The 22,409-nt window shown below is 56.2% G+C and overlaps 1 long non-coding RNA gene across 1 annotated transcript; it reads right to left on the bottom strand.

Annotated features, from left to right (window-relative positions):
• Positions 1 to 8,350: 8,350 nt before the first annotated feature.
• Positions 8,351 to 8,943, bottom strand: LOC146764716 (uncharacterized). The gene is made up of 2 exons (XR_014950530.1): positions 8,811 to 8,943; positions 8,351 to 8,529 (listed from the first exon to the last, which is right to left on the bottom strand). It is a non-coding gene; the product is annotated as an uncharacterized LOC146764716 (long non-coding RNA).
• Between the last annotated feature and the right edge of the window lie 13,466 nt (positions 8,944 to 22,409).

Here is a 22,409-nt window from a genome sequence, read left to right as displayed (position 1 = left end):
TTTTAGAGATAAGTTCAATTTGTAACCAAGAAGCATTATGCCTGTGGCCTGAGTTCTCCCCTAACAGTTCCTGGAGGGGAATGCTGCAGCTCCAGTGCAAATTAGATGCACGCTGTCCTCTGTCAGCATGTTGGCAAAGGGCCCTTGCAGATGGGTGACAGAGAACAATACACAGAATTTTATAAAGAAAAGAAGGGTGAGGTGTTACCATGATTGACAGGGGTCTTGACCAATCAAATATCTCCCAAAACTGCAGGCACCTCACGGGCCAGAACCTGAAGGGGCATGGAGCTCAAACCAATGAGAGCTTCCAGGCCTGGTCTTTCAAATGCCCTGTGTAAGGGGGGGCTTGGGAAATAAAATCTCTCTGTTGCCCCATGAACTCGGGAGGAGCAGTCTTTGTCTCCTGTGCCCTCGCTGCCCCACGAGACCAAAGAGATGTTCACCAGGGCCCTCCCTGTTTGTGGCTGTCCATTGCCCAGCTGAGCAGGCAGCCAGTTGTGTTTGCAGGGAGCTGCCACAGGCAGACACACAGCAGCTGGAGATTTGAATAGCAGGGCTTGGGCCAATTCTTCTTCTTTCAGAGTGCAAGAAAGACACAAAAGCACAAGGAAACATGACAGTGTTTTGGTGGAGTCTCTTTGTCCTGTGAAGTTCAGTAGCTGTTGGTGTTTCTGTGCTGCTGCTAATCCCTTCCATGAAAAAATCATCCCAGGAAGGAGCAACAACATCTGACACTCACCAAGTGTTGCCACCAGTTGCTCCAGGTGCTGCTCCCAACAGCCCCTGTAGGATGGAGCACAGCCCCCAGTGCACACCAGCTTTGGCTGCCCTCTGGCAGAGAAGCCCTTTTGGGGCACAGATTTCTGGGCAGGAGACGGGCACCGGTGCTGCCAGGGCTCAGGGGAACTCTGCTTGGGCAGGGACTGTGCCTCACCTGCTGCTGTCAGCGCTGCCCGGGCCCCAGGGCTCAGAGCAGCATTCCTGCCCTGGCCCACACGTTCCCGGTCTGTGTCCCACGGCTGTGCTCAGGATGGCCACCATGTGGGACGTGTCCCGAGGAGGCCGTGCCAGCTTCTGTGGAGGCCCCGTGCCATTCCCGCCGCGGCTGCGTCGGCAGCTGCGGGGGCTCCTGCTGCTCTGAGCCCGCAGAGCAGGGCAGCGTTTGCTGATGGGCTGAGCCCTTCCTAAAGATCCTGTTGGGCTGTCTGACACACCTGGGGCAAGGCATTCCTTCCACCCTGGGCCACTCTGGGGGGCTGGGGGTGGCCCCAGGGCAGGTGGCAGTGCGTGCAAGGGCCCTTGGTGACACGGTGCAGCATGGTCACCGTGGAATGGAACGGGGCAGGGATTCCAAGGGCCCTTGGTGACACGGTGCAGCATGGTCACCGTGGAATGGAACGGGACAGGGGATCCAAGGGCCCTTGGTGACACGGTGCAGCATGGTCACCGTGGAATGGAACGGGGCAGGGATTCCAAGGGCCCTTGGTGACACGCTCTGGCAGAGGTCTTGGCAGTTACAAGTTACAGTTACACTCCACAGTGCTCGGTGCACACGACGAGAGAGGACGCGAGAGAGCGGTGCTGTGAGGAGCCCTCGCACAGCCACTCGTTCCTTGCTGACCCGGAGCTTTCCCGAGGTATTACTCCTGCAGGTGAGCTCGTGGCCAGACCAGAGCACTTGGTGACCCCTGGCCTTCCCGAGGCATCTCTTCTGCAGCTGCCCTCGAGGGCAGACCGTGGCATTTGCTTTTCACTGCCCTTGACAGGAGTCTCCTGTCCTTGTGGCTGGAGCCCCCAGGACCAGAGTGCAGGACTTGCTGTCCTGTAGCCTTGCCAAGACTTCACTCTTGCAGGTGCCCTCAAGGCATGACTGCAGCACTTGCTGACTTGGACCTTTTCCTTTTCACCTTCTGCAAGCAGCCATGAATCCAGGCAGTGTCGTAGAGCACAGACCTGCGAGCGTGCCCAAGCTGGCCTGGGGGAAGGAGGAGAAAGAAGGCCCTGGATCTGCCCCAGCAGAGCAGCCTAAAGAGGTGGAGCAGTTCCAGCCACGGCAGAAGGGTGAGTGGCAGAGCTGGGCCACAGGGCTGGTGCCTGCAGCCAGCTTGGCCCCATGCCATGCCATGCCATGCCATGCCATGCCATGCCATGCCATGCCATGCCATGCCATGCCATGCCATGCCATGCCATGCCATCCCCTGGGGCCATGCCCATGGACAGGTTGGAATAGGGGCCGGGCAGACACCTCACAGCCGTGCTCCGTGCCCTGGGCCGTCGCGGGGCTGTCCCTGCCTGGGCAGCGCAGGGCTGGGCTGTGTTCTCCGGCCTCTCCCGCAGCCCCTCAGCTCGGGCTGCGCTCGCTCTTTGCCAGGTGCAGCCGTGCAGCGCACACGAGAGCAGGAACGCACCCGTGGCCGCTTCCGCAGAACAGCGCAGGTACCTGCAGCCATCCCCACCTGGGCTGGGCCTGCTGGCACTGCTCAGCCCAGCACTGTGCTCGGAGCACTCCATGCAGCATCCCGGGCTTCTTGCCCTTCTGCTGCAGATGGTTTGCAAATTCATGAAGAGGATTCGGGAGGAAGAGAGCAGCGCCATGGGCACCGTGCTCAGAGCGTACTCTCCCATCTTCAAAACCAAGACCAGCGCTGCCCTGCTGGATATGCTTGTGGAGGAGGGTCCTTCCAGCCCAAAGCAAGTAAGCAGCCTGTGGCCTGGCTATTCTTCTCCCAGCAATTGCTTGGCCTCCCAAGCCACACCTGCTGCTCCCTGGGAGCCTTTGAGGCCATGGCAGTGTGGAGGCAAGGGAAGCACTTCTCTGGGGCAGCTGGGCACATTCCTTCCTCCGGCAGCTTTCCAAGTCTCCCCTTCCTTCTTCAGGTGCCCGCCATGGTGAGGTACATCCACCAGTGGCTCATGGCCAATGAGTTTCCTGAATACAATCTGTACAGGCCCCTTCTGGATCTGACAGAGGCACAGCCCTCTGACGTGGTGATGGCTCTCCTGCGTGTGGCCCCATTGTGTGACAGGTACGGGGCCCACCTGCCCAGAGGGCTCAGGGCTCAGCAGCCCTTCCCCCTGTGCAGCCTGTCCCAGGTGTCTGACACAGAGAATTCCAGGGCCCTCTGGCTGCTCCCTTTGCCAGCCCTGGCCCCTGCCAGGGCTGCCATGCTTTCCCCCTGCCCCTCAGGGGCCAGTGCCCACAGGGCTGGGCTGCCTGCGTGCTGCCAGTGAGGGGCAGTGGGCAGAGGCAGGGCTGGCAGAGCAGCTCAGCTCCCCGCTGCTGCCCAGGCCACGCTGCTGTGTCCCAGACTCCTCTGAGACAGAGCTCTGACCCCACAGAGCTGCTCTGGCCATGTGGAAGAACATCATGTGCTCGCTGAGGACTGCAGAGCCGGCCATGCTCGTGCTCCTCGATGTGCTGGGGAGCTGGCCAGAGCACAGCACGTGCACCTCCGATGGGGACCATGTGGCTGTCCTTGCCCTGGCTGTGAGTTTCTGCCTTTGCTGGCCCCAAGGCCACCTCTCCAGCAGCTCTCCATCCTCCCTCCCCCTCGGCGTTTCCCTGCCTCAGGCGCTGGGCTGAAACCTGGCCTCGGGGCAGCTCCAGGGCCACCAGGCCCGGTGCTCCCCCTGTGTCTCTCCGGGCATCTCCCTCCTGTGCTCGGGCCCTGCCACACGGACACCTCGGCACTGAGCGCTGTCTCAGGCTGCTCTGTCCTTTGCAGGCAACCGTGGTGATGTGGAAGATCCTCCAGCTGCCCTGTGTGCCACATGTAGTCACCGTGCATTTCCCCGGCCTCTTTGTGCATCTGCTCTTCCAAGTGCTCTTCAGCACTCTGGATGTGCCAGAGGAGGTCGATACCTTCTGGAAGGGATGCCAGCAGCAACATGGTCTTGCCACCAGCCCCAGCAGGTGCTCCATGCCAGTCCTCCTGTCCCTGCCATGTGCCCAGGGCAGGGGCCAGTGCTCCCAGTGTAACCTCAGCTTTGCTCTGTGCACAGCTTTGCAGAGCAGACCCTCAAGGCCCTGCTCTGCCAACTTCACTATGAGGATGTGGTGGTGGCCATGGAAGACAAGCGTGGCTGGGACACCCTGCTCTGTGCTGACACCCACCACTGTGCTGTGGGCGTGCTGGCCAGGTGAGACCCCCTGCTCCCCAGCTGTCCCCGGCATGTGTGCCCTGTGCCCGAGGTGCCCCACACAGTCCCCGTGGCCGTGGGCCAGAAGGCCTTGTCACCAAGGGACGGCCAAGGAGGCTGCAAAAGGCTGGGAGAGGAGCGTGCCCAAGAGCAGCAACCTCCCCGAGGGCTCAGCTGCCCCTTGCAGGGTGGTGGAGAAAGGCCAGACCTCTGTGAGGCAGTCCTGGGAGAGGTTTGCCCCCGCTGGCTGAGGGCTTTGACTCGTGTTTCCTCCTGTCAGAGAAATGCACCGCGCATCCGAAGCCGCGTGTTCCAGGATTGCGTTCCACCTGCTCGGGCTGCTCAGCAAGGACACGCCGTGCCGGGATTTGGCCACCCTGGCGTTCCTTGTGGAGGTGAGCCTGAAGGCCGGCGCTGCCTCGCTGAGCTGCCTCCCGGCTCTCTGCCCTCTCTTGGCCACAGTGCCTGGGACGGAGCCCGTGCCCTGTGCTGCTGCCTGGGCCCGGCCCTGGGCAGTTCTGGGCTCCTGCCGGCCGCTCCCCCGTCACCAGCCTGTGCCTTTCAGATCCTGGAGCACCTGAACTTGAGTGAGTGCCGGGACAGCGTCCTGCAGTTCTTGTCCAAGCACCTGCAGGGCGAGTGCAGGGGGAGGCGTCACTTGGCACTCCGAGGCCTCGTGGCGCTCGGCACCACCAGTGTCTCGGTGAGAAGAGCGCAGGGGCTGAAGCCGTGCTGCCAGCGTGGGGCTGGGGAAGGCAGTCCCTGGGGCTTGGCTGGCCTTGGGGCACTGGGGCAGCTGCTGCCAGCTGTCCTGCCTCCTGCTGCAGCTGCCCCAGGGCATTGGCACAGGCCTTTGGCCCCTGGGCCCTGTGGCAGCAGGATGTGTTTCACACACTTGTGTTCCACAAGTAGATGGCCATAAGGATGTGGAGCCTGCATGAAAGGCTCGTGGAGCTCCTGAAGGAGGATGACAGCGTCATGCTCAGGATGACCACGGTTCTCCTCAGGGGTTTGTTCCTGTGCAATGGTGCCCCAGTAACCAGCACCCTCGCCCTGCAGCTGGCTGAGGCGCTCCTGCCACTCTTTGACAACGTAAGGCTCTGCGCCTCCAGCCACGGCCAGCGGGTGCTGCCCGCACACTTTGTGCCCTGTGCACTCATAGGCTGTGCCCAGGTGGGCCTGAAGCAGCTGACGCTGAGGCCTTTCTTCCTCCCATCCATACAGGAGGACAGCGAGGTGCAGTTGTGCTCCATGTTTATCTTCAAGGAGATGCTGGATGTTTTTCCAGAAGAGGAAAAAAAGGTCCTGAAGGCACATGTGCGCCAGAGCCTGGTGCCACTCTTCTTCCACTGCCACGATGAGAACCAGAGAGTGGCAGAGGTGAGGACTCGGCAGCTGCCACTGGCCCCTGGCAGGGGCTGGGCTGGCCCTGCCCTGGCGCCTCGCAGGCTGCAGCTCCTGCTGGCCTTGGCACAGGGACGGGGTCCTGCGCCCTGGGCTGTGGGGCCATCTCCGCGTCTCTGCTGCTCTCCAGGCTTCTCAGGAAACACTGCTCTGTGCAGCCGAGTTCCTCAGGAGGAGGGACCTTGAACAGCTGGTGAAGAACCAGAAGCTGTGGCAGTTCCCCGAGTGCCTGGTAAGGAGGGCCGGGAAGCCGCAGCCCCAGCCTGGAGCAGCCCCTGAGCGCGGTGCTCAGTGTGCGGGCTGGCAGCTGTGCCCCTGCCCGCTGCTGCAGCCCGAGGCCGCCCGGGCTCTGCTCCAGGCTCCTGCGGCCCCAGCCGGGTGCCCATGGAGCCCCGGCCCGGGGGGCTGCGGGGCCAACCCTTCCCTCCTGCCGCTCTCTCCAGCTGGCAGAGGACAGCAGCAGCATGGCCGAGCACCTGCGCCGGGCCCTGCCCTACCTGCAGAGCCCACAGGAGCCCCTGCGAGAGGCGGCCGTCAGGTTCATGGGTGAGCCACGAGCCGGGCCAGGAGGGCGTGTGGGCACAGGGCTGGCGGCGCCGCTGGCAGGGAGCTGTGCCCTGGGCCTGACAGGCTCTGTGTTCCCAGGGACGGCCGGGCGGCACCTGAGGGGGAGGAAGGAAGAGCTCCAGCTCCTCTCTGAGGGTGACCAAGGGCAGCGGGCTGCCAGCGGGGGCTGCCGGGGGAGCTGCGAGCCCTGCCCCGGCTGCGGAGGGCTCTGCTCCCTGTGCGGACCAGGGCCGGCGTGGGCAGAGCACACAGAGCTTTCAGGGCACCTGGGGGATTCGTGGCCAGCAGCTTTGGGCTGATCCAGCTGGTCCCTGCTCCCTGCTGGCCATGGCCAGAGCCAGCTGGGATGGCCCTGGCACAGAGTCCCCTCGGGTCCCCTCAGATGTGGGAACTGACCATGGCTCTGTTCCTCTCTCTTTCAGCCCTTGAAGGCATGGAAAATGACATCAGTGTCGAAGTCGCAAGCCTGGCAGTTCAAACACCATACATCGTCCAGGAAGCAGAAAGAGCTCCATATTCCATCTTTGACAGCCTGCGTGATCGGCTCTGCAGGGCATGGAGGAGACGGCCTCGTCTGTCGAGGCTCGGCTGGCTGCGCTGCTGGAGCTCTGCACAGAGCTGATTCCAGAGGCTCTGTCTGCTGGGGCCACCTGAGCCAGCAGGAATGTTTTGTTTCATTAAGATTGTTCTTTTCTTTCTTTTTGTTTTTCTTTAGCATGTTAATATAGGATGTGTTGCTATAGACAGACTCCCAGGATCTTTCTTTGGCTGCCCAGGCTCTGCAGGGCTGAGGGGAAGAGGGAGAAAAGGGTTCCTGGGCTCAGCAAGCTGCCCAGGCTTGCAGGGTTGCAGGGAAAATGGCCAGAAGCCCCTTGGCCTTTGGTGGCTCTGATGAAGCCCTTGTGCTGCCCACAGAGCAGATGGGCAGGGGCTGGAGCTGTGGGGATCACTGTGAGAGCGGTGCCTGGAGATGGCCACAAGCCCTGTCCCAGGCAGGAAGCGCCATCCGTGTCCTCCTGCCCGTGTGTTGCTGGCTGGATTGCTGAGGGCTCCCAGGTGCCTCTTGCTGGGGCTCCTCTGGAGCTCCTGTGGGGCTGTGGCGCTGCTGCCGGGCAGGCTGGCCGGGCTGGGGAGACCCTGAGGGGACGGGGCCACAAAGGGATGAGGGGCTGCGGGAGCCCTAACAGGACAAGGCAGTGGGAAGGCACGAGGGGGACGTGTGAGGGAGAGGGTAACGTTGGCTCGGGGAGGAAAGTGTGTTGGAGCCAAAGAGACCACTCACCCTTATGTTTGTGTGGCAAACAGAGCACGTTTATTCTCAAGCCCTTCCTTCTAAAGGGCCTTTGAAAACCCGGTCTGGATGATTTCACTGCTCTGATCTCTGTGTCCCTTCAGATTCTGGCCTGGGCAATGCCTGCAGCCTTGGGAGAGATGTGATGGGCCCGGCCCCTGTCAGTCAAACCAGGGCTGGTACATTCACCCCGTACAAGCCAGCCTGCACGGTGACACACGGCACCAGAGTGCGAGGCACAGCTCCGGGGGCTCCCCGTGAACCTCAGCTCTGGGACCACTGTCTGCCCCAAGCTTCAGGGGCTGCAGTGGGAGCCCGGCTGGGCTCTGCCCTGGGGCCATCCTGCAGGGACAGCTGCAAACAGGGAGCATTCCCTGCCACAAAGAGCCAAGGCAGGGCTGCAGGGCAGCTGCTCCAGCCCCAACTGCACTGCTGAGTGCTGTGCTCTGGGGCTGGGGCTCCCTGCACAGGGGACTGCACTGGTGTGCCAGAGGAGACAGAGAAGCTGCAGCTTCAGCCTAACTGAGGTGGGTGCGTGGGCTGGAAAGAGTGGGGAGGCTCCAGGGGATTCACAGAGCTCATTCTGCTGCAAGGACGAGGAAAAAGGAGCGGGAACTCAGCAGTGAGGAGAGCTGGGGGCTGGAGAGCAGCTCTCAATGACACTAAAATCCCACCAGACCTCTGAGACATTGCTGCTCCTCAGCCAGTGACAGGATGAGTCCCTAAGCCTGGGGCTCAGCCTTCCTCATGGGGAGGGGCACCAAGGAAGGGAACAGTGTGATGGAGACTGGAATAGGCTGGGAACTCACTGGGGGAAAAGAGGAAGCAGTTGGGATGTAAAAGGCAGGGAGAAGAGAGAACAGTTCAGAGAAGGGCTGAGCTACTGCTTGAGCAAGCTGCAAAAAGTCATTAGGGGTCATCCCAGATTGATTTCATTTCAGAAGTTATTGAACAAGTTTATTTTTTGGGTGGCTGCATGTTTTCTTGAGCTGTATTGCTAAAATGCTCAAGCCAGTCTGTGCTGCAGGGCACCCCATTTCTCCTTTGGCTGATTGCAGCCCCGTGCTGAGCTCCAGCAGGGCCCTGGCAGAGCCCAGACCAGCCTCAGCACCCGCAGAGCCCGGCTGCAAGGAGAGAAACCAGAAAGCCCCATCAGCTGAAGGCTCCTGTCCCCTTGTCCCAGCCACCTGCGGTGCCCAGGCCATGTTGGCCGTGCCAGAGCTGTGCCCAGAGCTGCCCATCACTGCTGCCTTTGGGAGCAGAGCAGGAGGGCAGGACATGTGCCCAGCCTGCAGCCAGCCACGGCACCTTCAGCCCTCAGCAGCTGCCCAGAGCAGGACGCTTCTGTGCTCGCTGCCATCTCCCCAGAGCTCTGATCCCACCATCCCCAGCAGACAGGACCCACCTCACGCCATCCCCCGCTGGAAGAAAAGCTGGTCCCAAACGATGCCCTCAGCCTTCTCCAAGGGCACAGCCCATCCACGCTGCAGCTGCTCCCAAGCACGTCCTGATCCAGACTGGACTCCACCTGAAACGCTTCCTCTAGAAAGACAAACATCAAATTATGGAAAATAGGTTACAGAGAAAAAGGGGAACAAGAAAAAAGGTCAAAGATCTTATCTCTGTCAGGGGCCTAAGGAAGGCCCAACCCCTGCGTGCCAGGGAAAAACCCACCATGGGGGAGGGAATCCCAGGCTTTCTCCCTTCCCCTGCACTGCCCCCATGGTGATCCCAAAGCAAACAAGGGCAGTGGAGCAGCCCAAGCCCTTCCTTGCCTGCAAAGCAAAGCAGCCCCTGCACAGGGTCTGGAGTCCCACCTCTGCTCCCACCATGGGGGTTTGTTTGTGTCAGGCTGGCTGCCCCAGCCCAGCCCCAGTCCGGGGCACAGTGGGTGCTGGGGGCTGTTGGCAGGGCCAGGAGCCCACTCCCATTTCGTACCCACCCCAGCCCATGCCCCCAGCCCTGCCAAAAGCAGCCTGGCAGCCGACTGAAGGATCAGCTGCATCCGCCCCAGCAAAGGGGGAACCTTTGGTTCCCAGCCAGGCTGTGCAATGCCTAAATCTGGGAGCATTCCCCTGTGTCCTCACTGTCCCCAGCAGCAGCCCCACCTGGGACAGCTTCTCCAGGGGCTCCTTCTTCCCTGGGCCAGACCAGGCTGTCAGGGCTCTGCCCAGGGCCCCAGCCATCCATGAACCATGGCAGGCAAAACCAGGGGGATGTTGGCCACCAGTGCTTGCCACACCAGGTCTCCAGCTCAGCTCCAGCCCATGAGCTGTGTTCCCTCCTGCTGACCCCTGCTCAGAGCTACAGGCAGGACAAAACCTGTCTGGTTGGCTTTGCTACTGAGTGCCAAGAGATGTGTGGAGCTGTTACCTGCCAGGCCCCTGGATCCAACTGTGCACTTGGATCTCTCCCATCTTCTAGGGCAGAGGAACATGGATCACGGAAAATCTCTTCTAAGGATGGCCTGTCCAAGGGCTGCATGGACAAACACCTCTTAATGACATCCTGGCACTCTGGGGAGAGAAACCAGAAATCACCAGTCATTTGGAGAAGTTGCCCCCTTTTCCCGTGCCCAGGCCATGCTGGGTGTGCTTAGAGGTGGGCCTAAACTTCCCCATGGATTTTCTGTTTGGAGGAGAGCAGGAGAGCAGGACATGTGCCACCTCCTCAGCAGCTGCCAGAGCAGAATGCCCATAAGCTGCTGCTGTCTCCCAGCACTGGTATTGCTCCCGAGGCCAGAGATGAGGATCCACCTTGAGAGAGCCATGGTGGGAACAAGATCTGACCCCAGATATCTCCTGGCCCCTCCTGAATGGGAGCTTCCCCGTGACCAGGTGGTGCAGCAGGAGGCCCAGGGATCAGATCGTCGCTGCCTCGCCGTGGTAGTGTTGCTGGTGGATCCACTCTGGTGGGCTGTAGGACAGGGTTCCTGTGGAACACAGACACAGTTCATCAGGGGGATGCTGCAGCCTCCAGCACCTGGAGGAGCAGCCCCCGTGCCTCCTCCTCCGGCAGGAACCCCCGCTCCGCCAGGAAACCCGACAGGTCCTGGCACCGCTCCGGATGCTCCAGCACCAGCACAAAGCTGTCGGGGAGCTGAGGCCACTCCTGGAGCTGAATGACACCAGCATAGCCAGAGGAGACCTTGTCCAGCAGCACGATCTCCAGGGCTGCGCTGGTGCCGTGGGGCTGCGGGAGGAGCACGATGCCGTCAGTGGGGCTGATGCCGTGCCGGGGGTCGGGAACCCCTCAGCCAGCCCGGGATGCTCTGCGCCCTGCGCTGGCCCCACGCCCGCTCTCCCTCCAGGCATCCTGGCAGCTCCCACCCTGCCGGGCCCCGGCTCAGCCCCGCCCGGCACGGCCCGGCTTCTGCCGCTGGCCCGGCTCATCACCAGCTCGCCCCGGCGCCGGACGCGGTTCCCTGGCACCCTTTTGATGGCCACCTGCGAGCCGAGGGCAGCAGCGGGCTGAGCTCGCCGCCTGCCCCGCACAGCCCCATCCTTCTCCTCCTTCTCCTTCTCTCCCTCCTCCTCCTCCTCCTTCCCCTCCTCCGTGCCCGCCGCCGGCCCCGCCGCTCCCCGGGCGCCGTCCGAGAGCCGCGTGGCCGCGCAGCCGCCGCCGCAGCCGCCGCTGCCCAGCAGCGAACCCGCCGGGGCCGCTCCTGCCGGGCCTCCTGCGCCTTCCCTGCGGGCGGGACGCGGCTGTCAGCGCTCGGCCCGGGCCAGGAGCGGCCCCGAGCGCCGCCCGAGCGCCCCGGGCCGGCCATGCCCCGGCGTTCTCCCCCGGCATCCCAGATTCGCCATGAAATGGGAACCCTGAGCTTGTGGAAGTGCCTGAAAGATGCCCTGTTCCTCTGCAGGGACACTCGGGCTGAGACAGGAGCCGGAGCCCTCTCTGGGGAAGCCTCCTCCGAGCTGGAATTTGTGCCGTGCTGGGAGAGGAGGAGGAGGGGAGAAGGCTGGCGCTGTGTGGCAGGAGCAGGAGGTTTGGGCCACAGGACATTCCGTCTGCGCCGCTGCCCCGCAATGGGCAGGAACGCTGTGGGGAAGACTGGGGGACACTGGAGCGGGATATGGATGGAACTGGGGGAAACTGGGAGGGCCTGGGAATGAACTCAGGTGTATTGGGAGGGACTGGGCTGTACTGGGAGGGACTGGAGGGGCACTGGGGCTGTACTGGGCTGTACTGGGGATGAACTGGACTGTACTGGGAGGGACTGGAGGGGCACTGGGGTTGTACTGGTCTGTAATGGGGATGAACTGGGCTGGGCTCGGAGGGACTGGAGGGGCACGGGAGATGTACTGGGCTGTACTGGGAGGCACTGGGGCTGTACTGCGGATGAACTGGGCTGGGCTGGGAGGGACTGGAAGGGTTGAATGGCTGTTCCCGCCTGCACTGCCTCCCATTTGCCGAGGCACCCGCCTATCACGATTGCAACCAATCAGCGCCAGGGATCATGACTTTGGGGGCGGTGCCTGGGGCCTGCGCCGTCTTTTTTTTTTGCCTACAACTCCCGTCATGCTCTGCGACCCCATAGAGCCCCATTAAAGCCGGGACTACAACGCCCGTCATGCCCCGCGCTCCACAGAACCCCGGTACCGCCCCCATCTGTCCCATCAGTGTCCCCCAGACCCTCCGGGACCCCCAAGTGCCCCTCAGCGCCCATTCGGGACGCCCAAAATTTTACTGGCAAAGTACAAAAGAACAAGGAACTTTGGAAAAGCTTTTAATACAAATCCAATCCAACTTAAATCACTTGTCATAGCAGTAACTTCATTCACTCACCCATTTAGCCTGGAAACCCCTAAACACTGAAGTTGTTCAGGTACCCAAAACTGTTCCATATAAAGAGCATTAGAAGGAGAAGAAAGAGAGAGAGAGACAGGAAGACAGAAGCTCCACAGAAAGACACACATGTGGCTCCCAGCTCCCGGGGCTCCAGTGTGGGTGAGACACAAACCCCAGGAGAAGGCAGAGTCTATACCAGGGGCTGACCTTGTGCTCCTTGGTTTTAAGCCCCTGGGCCTTTGTGGGCCTCCCCCCAGCTGGGACTTCTGATATCTCAGGTGTTCAGAGCTGGGTCAGCGCTGTCCCAGCAGAGTGACTGATCGACAGCTCAGCCCAAGGTGTCTGGGGACATTGATCTCATCCAGCCTCTGACAGCGACCACGGTGACACTGGGGAACCTCATGGAGCCTCATGGGACGATGGGTGAGTTGGGACAAGGCAGGTCCAAGGACACCGTGGTGACACTGGGGAACCTCATGAAGCCTCATGGAGCCATGGGTCAGTTGTGACAAGGCAGGTCCAAGGACACCCTGGTGACACCAGGGAACCTCATGGAGCCATGGGTCAGTTGTGACACTGTGGGGACCTTGTGGAATCAGAGGGGACCATTGGGAAGCTCCCATGGATCCAAGGGCCCAGGGTGACACTGTGCAGCCCAGAGTGTCACGGAGGAGCCATTGTAACACTGTGTGTCCCCATGGAACCAAGGGAACATGGGACAGGCTGATGCCTTAAGTTTTAGCTTCCATATTTTCCCAATTCTGTCCTGTATCTGTAACTCTGAACTTCATGCAGAGTGTCAGCATGTTCTCTTACAGTGTAGTCAGACAGAACAATCCTTTTCCTGCCCAAGAACCAAAGACACCACTGCAGCTTCGGGCCCAAAAATTGAAAACACCAGCGAATTGAGGAGAGCAGACTGGGAGGGTAGGGCTGCATAATCTGAAGGTGTAATTGGACAATTAACCCCAATATGGAAATGAACCAAATCTTACAAAAGTGTGTAAACGTGTGACCTGGCGTCCATCCTGGGTGTACGCTCAGCCAGGCCCTTGTACTGCCCAGGTGAATCCTTTGAAGGCCTTTTTAATAAATCCCCACTTTACTCCTGTAACACTGTCCAGCCTCTGCTCCAGGTGGCCTCTCAAGGCATCAAGGCCTGGCTGGCTGGGCCACCTGGGGGCCACCTGACAGGTCCAGCTGACCTTGGCATGTCCAGGGCTGCTGCTCATCTGCCCCTGGAGCACTGGGGCTTGGTGCTCTCCTTCCTGTGGAAAGAACTGTCCCTCTCCTCCAGGTGACCATGGCCAAAATCTGGATTCCTCTTCTTAGTTTGCTTCTATGCAAAGATTGTTCCCAGATGAAACCTGCCAGGACAGACAGGTCTGGCTGGCTTGGCCACCCAGGGGCCACCTCTCATCTTCCTGTGAAACACTGGGACCCTGTGCTTTTCTTTCTTATGGGGAAAAAGCACCTTTCACATCCAGGCACCCATGGCCAAAGTTGGGAATCTGCCTCCAGGATTCCCTATATCCCAGGATTTCTCCCAGGTGAAAGCTTCCAGGAGAGACAAGTCTGGCTGGCCTTGGTTTCCAAGGAGCTGATTCTTATCTGCCTTTGAAACACTGGGGCTTTGTGCTTTCCTTTCTGATGAAAAGAACTCTTCTTCCTGCCCAGGTGCCCATGGCCAGAACTGAGATTCCACCTTCAAAATTCTGAATATCCAAGGATTTCCCCGAAATGAAAGGTGCCAGGAGAGACAGGTCTGGCTCTCTTGGTCTATGGTGACCACCTCTCATGTCCTTCCAAAACACCTGGGCTCCACGCTTTTCTTTCCTATGGGAAAAAACATCCATCTCGACCAGATGCCCATGGCCAAAGTTTGGAATCCTCCTCCAGAATTCCCTAGGTCCAAGGAATTTTCAGTGACAAAGCTGCCAGGACAAACAGGTCTGGCTGGCCTGGCCTCCCAGGAGCCTTCTCTCTCTGCTTCTGCCCCTGCAACACGGGGGCTCTGGGCTTTCCTTCCTTTGGAAAAGAACCATCCTTCCTAACAATGCAGAAATGGCTGAAATTGGGGTTCCACCTCCCAAATTCCCTATATGCAAGGGTTGCTTTCAGACAAAAAAATACCACAACGGAGAGGTCTGGCTGCCCTTGGCCTCTGATGGTCACCTTTCATTTGCCCCTGAAACACCGGTGTTCCGTCCTTGCCTTCCTATGGAAAAGAACCGTCCTTCACCTCCAGGCAGCCAGGTCTGAAACTGGGGTTCCACCTCTAAAATTCCCTATATCCAAGGACAAAATCTGCCAGCACCATCTGATCTGGCTACACTTGGCCTCTGGTGGCTGTGGCTCATCTGCCCCTGGAACGCTGGGGCTGGGTTGTTCCCTTCCTGTGGAGACCATGGTGGCACGGTGAGGACCTGGTGGAACCATGGAGTCCATTGTGACACTCTGGGGCCATGGTGACACCGCGGAGCTCCATGGAACCCAGAGACCACCATGACTCTGTGGGGCCTTGTGGAACCATGGAGACCATTCTGACCCTTCAGGGCCTGGTGTCACCAAGGGGGCATTGTGACACCTCAGGGCCTCCTGGAAGCAAGGGACCATTGGGACACTGTGGGGCTCCATGGAATGAGGGGAACAGGGAACAGGTCTGGCAGGCTTGGCCTCCCAGGGGCCACCTGACAGGTCTGGCTGATCTTGGAATGTCAAGGGCTGCTTCTCATCTGCCCATGAACCACTGGGACCCTGTGCTTTCCTTGCTATGGAAAAGAACTGTCCCTCTTTTCAGACACCCATGGACAAAATTGGTATTTCCCCTCAAAAATTTCCTGTATGCAAGGGTATCTGTCAGTAAAAAACCTTCCAGCCCTGGCTGGCCTTGGCCTCTGATGGTCGCATCTCAGTTGCCTCAGAAGCACTGGGGCTCGGTGCCTTCCTTCCTGCAGAAAAGAACTGACCCTCTTGTGCAGGGGCCATGGCAGGAGCTGGAATGTGGCTGCCAAAATTCCATCTATCCTAGGATTGCTCCCAGACAAAAGATGCCAGGACAGACAGTTCTGCCTGGCCTTGGCCTCTGGTGATATCAGCAGAATGTTTTCCTTTGCAAACACCTTGGACAGGGCCCAGAGACCTCCCAAGCTGGGTTTTGCAAACCTCAAGAACATAACCCATGTATGGAGGCTGATGTGCCTGGGCTCAGCTGTGAAGAGACTGACGACAGATCAGGAGTGGCCTGGCAGGGCTTGAAGGGTGGATTCCAAAATGGTGGAGCTTTTCTCCATAGTGGGAATCAGGCAGGGAGAGAAATTATGCCACAAATGCAGCTGGGGAAGTCCAGACTGGACACCAGGAGAAGGGAATTTCCCTCCCAGGGCAGGGCTGTGGTGCAGCACGTCCCCAGCAGGAGCCTGGAGCAGCCCAAGGCTTTGTGTGGCCAGGCAGGGGCAGCAGGAGGCAGAGCTGCCAGCAAAGGAAGGGCCAGCGAGGTGGGGCAGCCGGGGGTGACGACAGCCTGCAGGGACAGAGGCGCAGGGCAGGGACACCGTGGGACAGCCTGGGCTGCAGAGGGCTCAGGGATGTGCAGCAGCTGCAAGGCCCTGACAGAGCCAACCTGTGCAGCCCTTTGGCCATGGCTGCTGGCCCTGGGCCTGAGGCCACGAGGGGACAAGTGACCCTTGCAGCCCTGGGGCCTCAGTGCCTCCTTGTCCCTGCTCAGCAGCCTGGCAGGGGCCGCCCCATGGTCCTGCCCTTGGCACTGCACATCCCCACATGCCAGTGCCCATCCCGGGAAGAGCCCTGAGCAATGAGGGAGGGACAGGATCTGCCTTGCCAGGGGCTGGGGCTCAGGCCTGGGCCCTTTGCATTCCTGCAACACATCCAGGTTTGCTCAGCACCAGAGACACCTTTCCCTTGCTTGTCTCCAGCTGTCATCACTGTCTCCAGTATTTTGCTCTGACTGGAACCTGGGGACACTTTCTCAGTCCTGTCCCTCAGTGGGACCCATGTGTGAGAACCCCGGGTTTGGTTTGGGGTCTCATATGGTGGTAAAGCTTCTCCTCCAACCTGTGTTCCCAAAGAAAAACTCCGCAGCCTCTTCTTGGTCGGTCTCAAGAGGATTTATTGCTAGTTATCTAACAGATTAGGTTCTCGGGCTGCGGCCCTTTGGTCAGCGGCCCAGGCAGAGACGCACACACTCCTGACACCCTGACTGTCTGGTGTCTTCTTCTTCTCTCTCTCCGCTCAGGGCTGCTGGTATCTTTTATAAGATATATTACATATAACATGTTTACAATTATTCCCCAATACCTATTACCTACGTTACCAAGTGTTTTTCTATTCTAAACCAATCTATGAGTGCCAACATCACCAAGAACATGGAGGTAAGGAAGAAGAAAGAAGAAGGATGGGTTCAGCCCACTTTCCTCCATCTTAGAACTTCTGACCCCCATGTACAAAGTAAAAACCCCCCTCTACATGCACTAAAACCCCCCTGTACTCTACCAAAATTTTTTCCCTCTACTTTGTGACTGCATTTACTATTCTATCTAGCATTTTGTGACTGCTTGTTCCACCTTCAAAGTTGGTAATTCATGCCATGGTTCAAACTCAAAATCACAGCTAAATCCAGCTGCCTGCCGGGTCCAGACTGCGTCTGACCACGGCCTGGAACCTCTAAAAATGTCTGAGAGACATTCTGAGTTCCCACATCTCCCCTCCCTGTTTGAACCAAAAACACCTGCTTTGCCACTTTGTTCAAGGCCCTTCGAATACACATGAAAATGCATGGCATGACAAGCAGAAGAACTACAAGCCCTATAAGAATGTAAGATATTAGTTTCAAAATTTCTTTCCACACTAGTGAGAGATCAAAAAGGTTAAAGAAATCATCCCACCAGGACCCTGTTACTTTTTTCAACTTGGTGATACTACTTTCTATTTGTTTTATATTTTCATGAATGGATTTTGAATGATCGGACAAATTCATGCAGCACATCCCCTCAAATTCTTCACATCCATGCCCATATGACAGCAGCAAATAATCAATTGCCGCTCTGTTTTGAAGCACTGCCTGTCTTGCACTGCTGATGTCTGTTAACATGTCACTCAGTGCAGATGAAATGGCACAACTGTGTTTACTCAACCAGCAAGCTATGTGGTCCAATTGTGTCAAGGCCACCCCCGATGCTGTTTGGGGTGAGAAAATTGCAACTGCAATTCTCTGAGCCTTGTCCCAGGTATAAACATCATCATCACAATTCGGACTATATTGATCAAGAGATCTTTTTTCCCCTGCGTGTCTGTTCCTTTAAAGTTTTCAAATCAGGCGTTATCAATGAGAGCTCCCCAATGCTGCATGGACTGCCCTTGATTTTTGCAGGGATAGCAGGCCAAACTCTTTCCCCGCAAATCAAAAACACTCCCTTTGGTAAAGTGACTGGGTGTTGAAGGGATGCTTTTCTTGTCACCCTGGTGTAATTGCACCAGGATGATGCATTTTTATAAAAAGACTGATTCGAAGTGACATCTATTGTGTGATTATCTGTCTTTGCCACTCCCACTGGATTAAATTTGATACAGTATTTCATTTTTGTTGACCCAAAAATGTCTAACTCTGGGGGTTCCAGGTGAGCCACAGGAAGGTATTGTGTCCAAACATGCCACCCTTCCACAGGATCCGAAAAGGTTTTCAAAACCTTTGGAGGGATATTTTTTGGAATTGGCCACTCCTTCACTGGCACACCTACCAAACATGTTGAAAATGGTTTCCCTGGCTTTGAATGAGTCAGACAAATACTGTCCAGACCCGCTGCCTTTGCCAAAGTTTCCCACACATTTTCCCTCAGTTGTTTCATGGGAAAGTCTGTCTCATTGTCCAAAGCAACAGACAAGAGAATGAGACACATGAACACTGCCTGTCTAAACTCCATGTCCATGTCCCCAACCTCTGTGAAAAACCCCTCAATGCAGCAATGTTCAAATGACACTTAATTTCCCTGAAAAAACCCCAAGTCTCTGAATAATCAATCGTTGTCCGACGAGACGTCTGCAGCGTCGTTGTCTGCCTCCGTCTGCGTGCTCTCTTCTTTGCTCCTCGAGTCCGCGTCCACCTGCGTCTGCACCCGAAAAGGTTTCATGTAACTCGCCGACACCCACTTCGGTCCTCGCTCTGTGGAAACACAAGCGAAACCCTTGCCCCAAGTTATTAATGTAAATGAACCTTCAATTTGTCCTGATTCTGGATTTCTGATCAAAACCAAAGGATTTTCCCTTTACTTTGCTTGTGCACTGTTTGTAAAATGCCTGACAATTGGTGGTGTGGGCTCTGAGAAAGAACCATTTAAAAAATTCAATACATACAGAGCTTTGTTCAGCTGCATATAAGGTGTTGAGCCTGCCTCTCCCCTTTTCTGTTTATCCAAAAGGAATTTCAGGGTGTGATGTGTTCTTTCAATGATTGCTTGACCTGAGGGAGAATAAGGAATACCAAAAATGTGCTTCACTCCCCATTTTTTCAGAAATTTGTCAAGCACCTTGCCTGTATAAGTTGGACCATTATCTGTTTTTATTTCTTGTGGCATCCCGAGTGATGCAAATGCTTGTAAAAAGTGTCTGCAGGCATGTTCTGCGGTTTCCCCTGTATGTAATGATGCAAAAATCGCCCCTGAAAATGTGTCAGCTGAGACATGGATATTTTTGAGCCTCCCAAAAGATGGGTATTTAGTGACATCAGCTTGCCAGAGCTGAAGACTCTGCAATCCCCTTGGATTGACAGCTCCTGTAGACGCAGGAGGCTGCACAAGCTGACAGTCTGGACAAGCATTGATGATCTCCCTCGCCTGACTTTTGGAGAGGCAAAAGGATTCCATCAATGCCTGTGCATTCTGATGGAAAAAAGCATGGCTCAATTTTGCCTGCTCAAAAATATCCGGCAATGTCTGAGATATGGTCATTGTAAGTCTGTCTGCTTGAGCATTTCCCTCTGCTAAGAACCCTGGGAGTGATGAGTGTGCCCTGATATGTGTAACAAAATATTCATGTTCTCTATTTTCCAGAATTGTCCTCATGCATGACAAATATGAATTTAAAATTTCATTGTCAGTGTGTTTCAAAAGTGATCCCTCTAGCCGTTTGACCACATTTGCAACATATGCTGAATCTGTGACCAGATTGAGAGGTTCCTGAAACAATTGAAAAACCCTGGCCACTGCTGCCAATTCCACAATTTGTGGTGAACCCTGTACCATTTTTATGTCTGATTTCCACTCCCCTGTTTTTGAATTTTGCCATGTAACTACTGATTTGTGAGTTTTTCCCGAACCATCAGTGAATACTGTCACCCCATCCACTGGTTCCTGGCTTATTTTTGGCTTTTCCCTGAAACTTACTTTCGCATTCAGCATCCTGTGAGCTGGAAAATTAACTGTACAAATTCCCGGATAACCTAACAAAGCAATTGCAAAATCCTGTGATTTCTGCATCGCCCATTCAAAATACACTTTTTTCAAAGGAACATGAATAACTGAGAAATCTCTGCCTGACATTGTCAGCAACCTGGTTCTCGCCTTAATAATAATCTGTGCTACCATTTCTAGATCTGTGAGAATTGTTTTTGAGGGCCTGTAAGCTAAGAAAACCCATTCTATCAACAAAAGAGGGTCCATTTGAGACAAATCCCATTGAAAAATCAACCCATATAACTGTGCTGTTTCCCCCAACACTGCTAAATGAAAAGGCAATGATTCTACAAAGTGATGTGCTTGTCTCTGCTGAATCATGTCTGTGATCTTTTCAAGGTCTCTTTTTGCTTCAGGCGTCAGAGTTCTGGGAGATTTGATGTTATTGTCCCCTCTCAAAAGGTCGAGCAACGACGAGATGTCATCATTGGTGATTCCCAGGATCGGTCTCATCCAGTTATCTCCCCCAAAAGCTGTTGCAAGTCCTGGAGATTGGTGACCTTTGTGTTGACTTTCAGTTTCTGTGGCCTTATTGTTTGTTTTGTGATCTTCCATCCCAGGTATTTCCAAGGTGCAATTTCCTGTATTTTTGGTGTACTAATTTCCAGTCCTGATTTTTGCACCTGCACAATCACACAGTCATGAACCTCTTGCACCTCCTGTTTTGTTGGTGCTGCAATGAGAAAATCATCCATATAATGGATAATTTTTGGTTTTGGATGTTTTTCTCGTGCTGGATGCAAAGCTTGGGCCACGTACCATTGGCAAATGCTTGGAGAATTTTTGAGACCCTGAGGAAGAACCGTCCAGTGGTATCTCTGCAAAGGTTCTTCTCTGTTGATGCTTGGGACAGAAAATGCAAAGCGTGAAGCATCATCTGGATGAAGTGGAATGCTGAAAAAACAGTCCTTGAGATCAATGATCACAAGCGACCAGTCCCTCTGGATCATCGAGAGAGATGGAAGCCCAAGCTGCAGTGGCCCCATGTCCTGATGACCTCGTTGATTTTCCTGAGATCATAAAGCAGTCTCCAAGACCCTGAAGTTTTCTTGTGAATGACAAACACTGGGGAATTCCATGGGCTGTCTGTTGGTTTGATGTGTCCCTTCTGCAGCTGTTCCTGGACCAACTTTTTCAATGCACTCAATTTTTTCCGCTCCAGGGGCCACTGATCCACCCAAACAGGATCATTTGTTTTCCAGGTCAGTTTCAAAGTGCCACAGTGACCCCTGTTAAAAATCCAATTCTAATTCCAGTCCCCATTGTGCCAAAAGGTCCCTTCCCCATACTGTGATGGGCTTTTGCACGATGAAAGGACGGATAACTGCTGTCTTTTTTCCTGGGCCTGTGACAACAATTGCGTTCTCACTCTGCATGCAGAGGGAACTCCCCCCTATGCCTGTGAGAGAACCCAAAGGTGCAACCAAGTCCCATTCCCAAGGCCAAAAAATGTATGAAATAACTGTAACATCCGCTCCTGTGTCAAGCATCCCTGTAATAGCAATTGTCTTCTCGTTACAAGTCAACTGACAAGTAACAATGGGCCGATCCCGGCTCAAATGTTTCACCCAAGATGCATGCACCTCTGCTTGATCACCAGGAAAAGAGTCACGTTTGTTGAACACCGGCATGGCTTGCCTTTCTGGGTGAGATGGCAAAGCCATGGCTCGAGCAATCGGTGTGTTTTATGGAATTGTCAGAGGTGGTCGCAAGGCTTTTGCCGTGACCATCAACTCCTCATTACGGTTTGCTGAAATCAAAGATGGATAAACAACAAGTCCAAGGATACTGCTCCTGTCCCTGGCCATTATTAAAAAGTCCTGCCTTTTCCAAGAAGTCCCTGTGACACCTGTAGGTATCACTGCATGGCTATTGTCCAAAAGACACGTCAACTTGGAGGTTTCCAAGATGCATTGGAATCTGGGTGGTACCAAGTCTGGGTCACTGGGGATTTTGGAGATTGCTCTGCTGAGGGTTTCTGTTTGTTGCTCCCCGAGGATTGTTCCTGCTGGTTCTGTGTCACTGCCAGGATTTGTGTCTGAGAGCGCTAGCGTTGATTCGCGCTTTTTCCCGTTTCCCGGAATAGGAAGAAGTTTCCCATCCATATCTGTCTGTGAGTGACACTCACTTGTGAGATGTTTCCCTCTCGTGCATCGACGGCAAAGGTCTGGTGGTTTGTTGGGCTTTGCAAGTTGTGGGCAGTTCCTTTTAATATGTCCTTGTGCCCCACACCCAAAGCACTGTCTCTCTGCATTGGAGTTGCCCTTTGTATAATTTGCAAGAGCTTCCCTAACACGTTTTTCAATTTGATCCCCCAAGTGTTCCTCCATGATGGAAGCAACATGTTGTGGTGTCCCCACCTTGCTGCAAGCCTCGATCATGTCTGCCAAGGTGGCCTGGTGAGGCATCATGCTGATGATCCGTCTGCACTCCGGATTGGCATTGGAGAACGCAAGGCTTTTGACCAGGTGTGGTTTCGCTCCCTCCTCGCTCACCTGCCGCTCCACCGCCTGAGAAAGACGATCCACGAATGAAGAAAACGGCTCCAAAGGACTCTGTTTGATCTCGGAGTAGATGGTGTCCTGGACCCCCACTGGAGCAATCTGAAGAATTGCCCTCCGTGCTGCCTCTTTGATGTCGCTGAGCACGTGACGCGGGAGCCTCACCGCCTGTTGAGTTAGACCGTCCTCAGGAGGATCACCAGCAAGCTGCACCATGGTGAGGTTTGCATTCGGCCCGCCCTGGTA

Source organism: Lonchura striata, chromosome 31 (assembly GCF_050655825.1).
Source record: "Lonchura striata isolate lonStrDom1 chromosome 31, ASM5065582v1, whole genome shotgun sequence".
Classification (NCBI taxonomy): domain Eukaryota; kingdom Metazoa; phylum Chordata; class Aves; order Passeriformes; family Estrildidae; genus Lonchura; species Lonchura striata.
The sequence above is the reverse complement of the archived record's forward strand: the minus strand, read 5'-3'. Positions and strand labels throughout refer to the sequence as shown.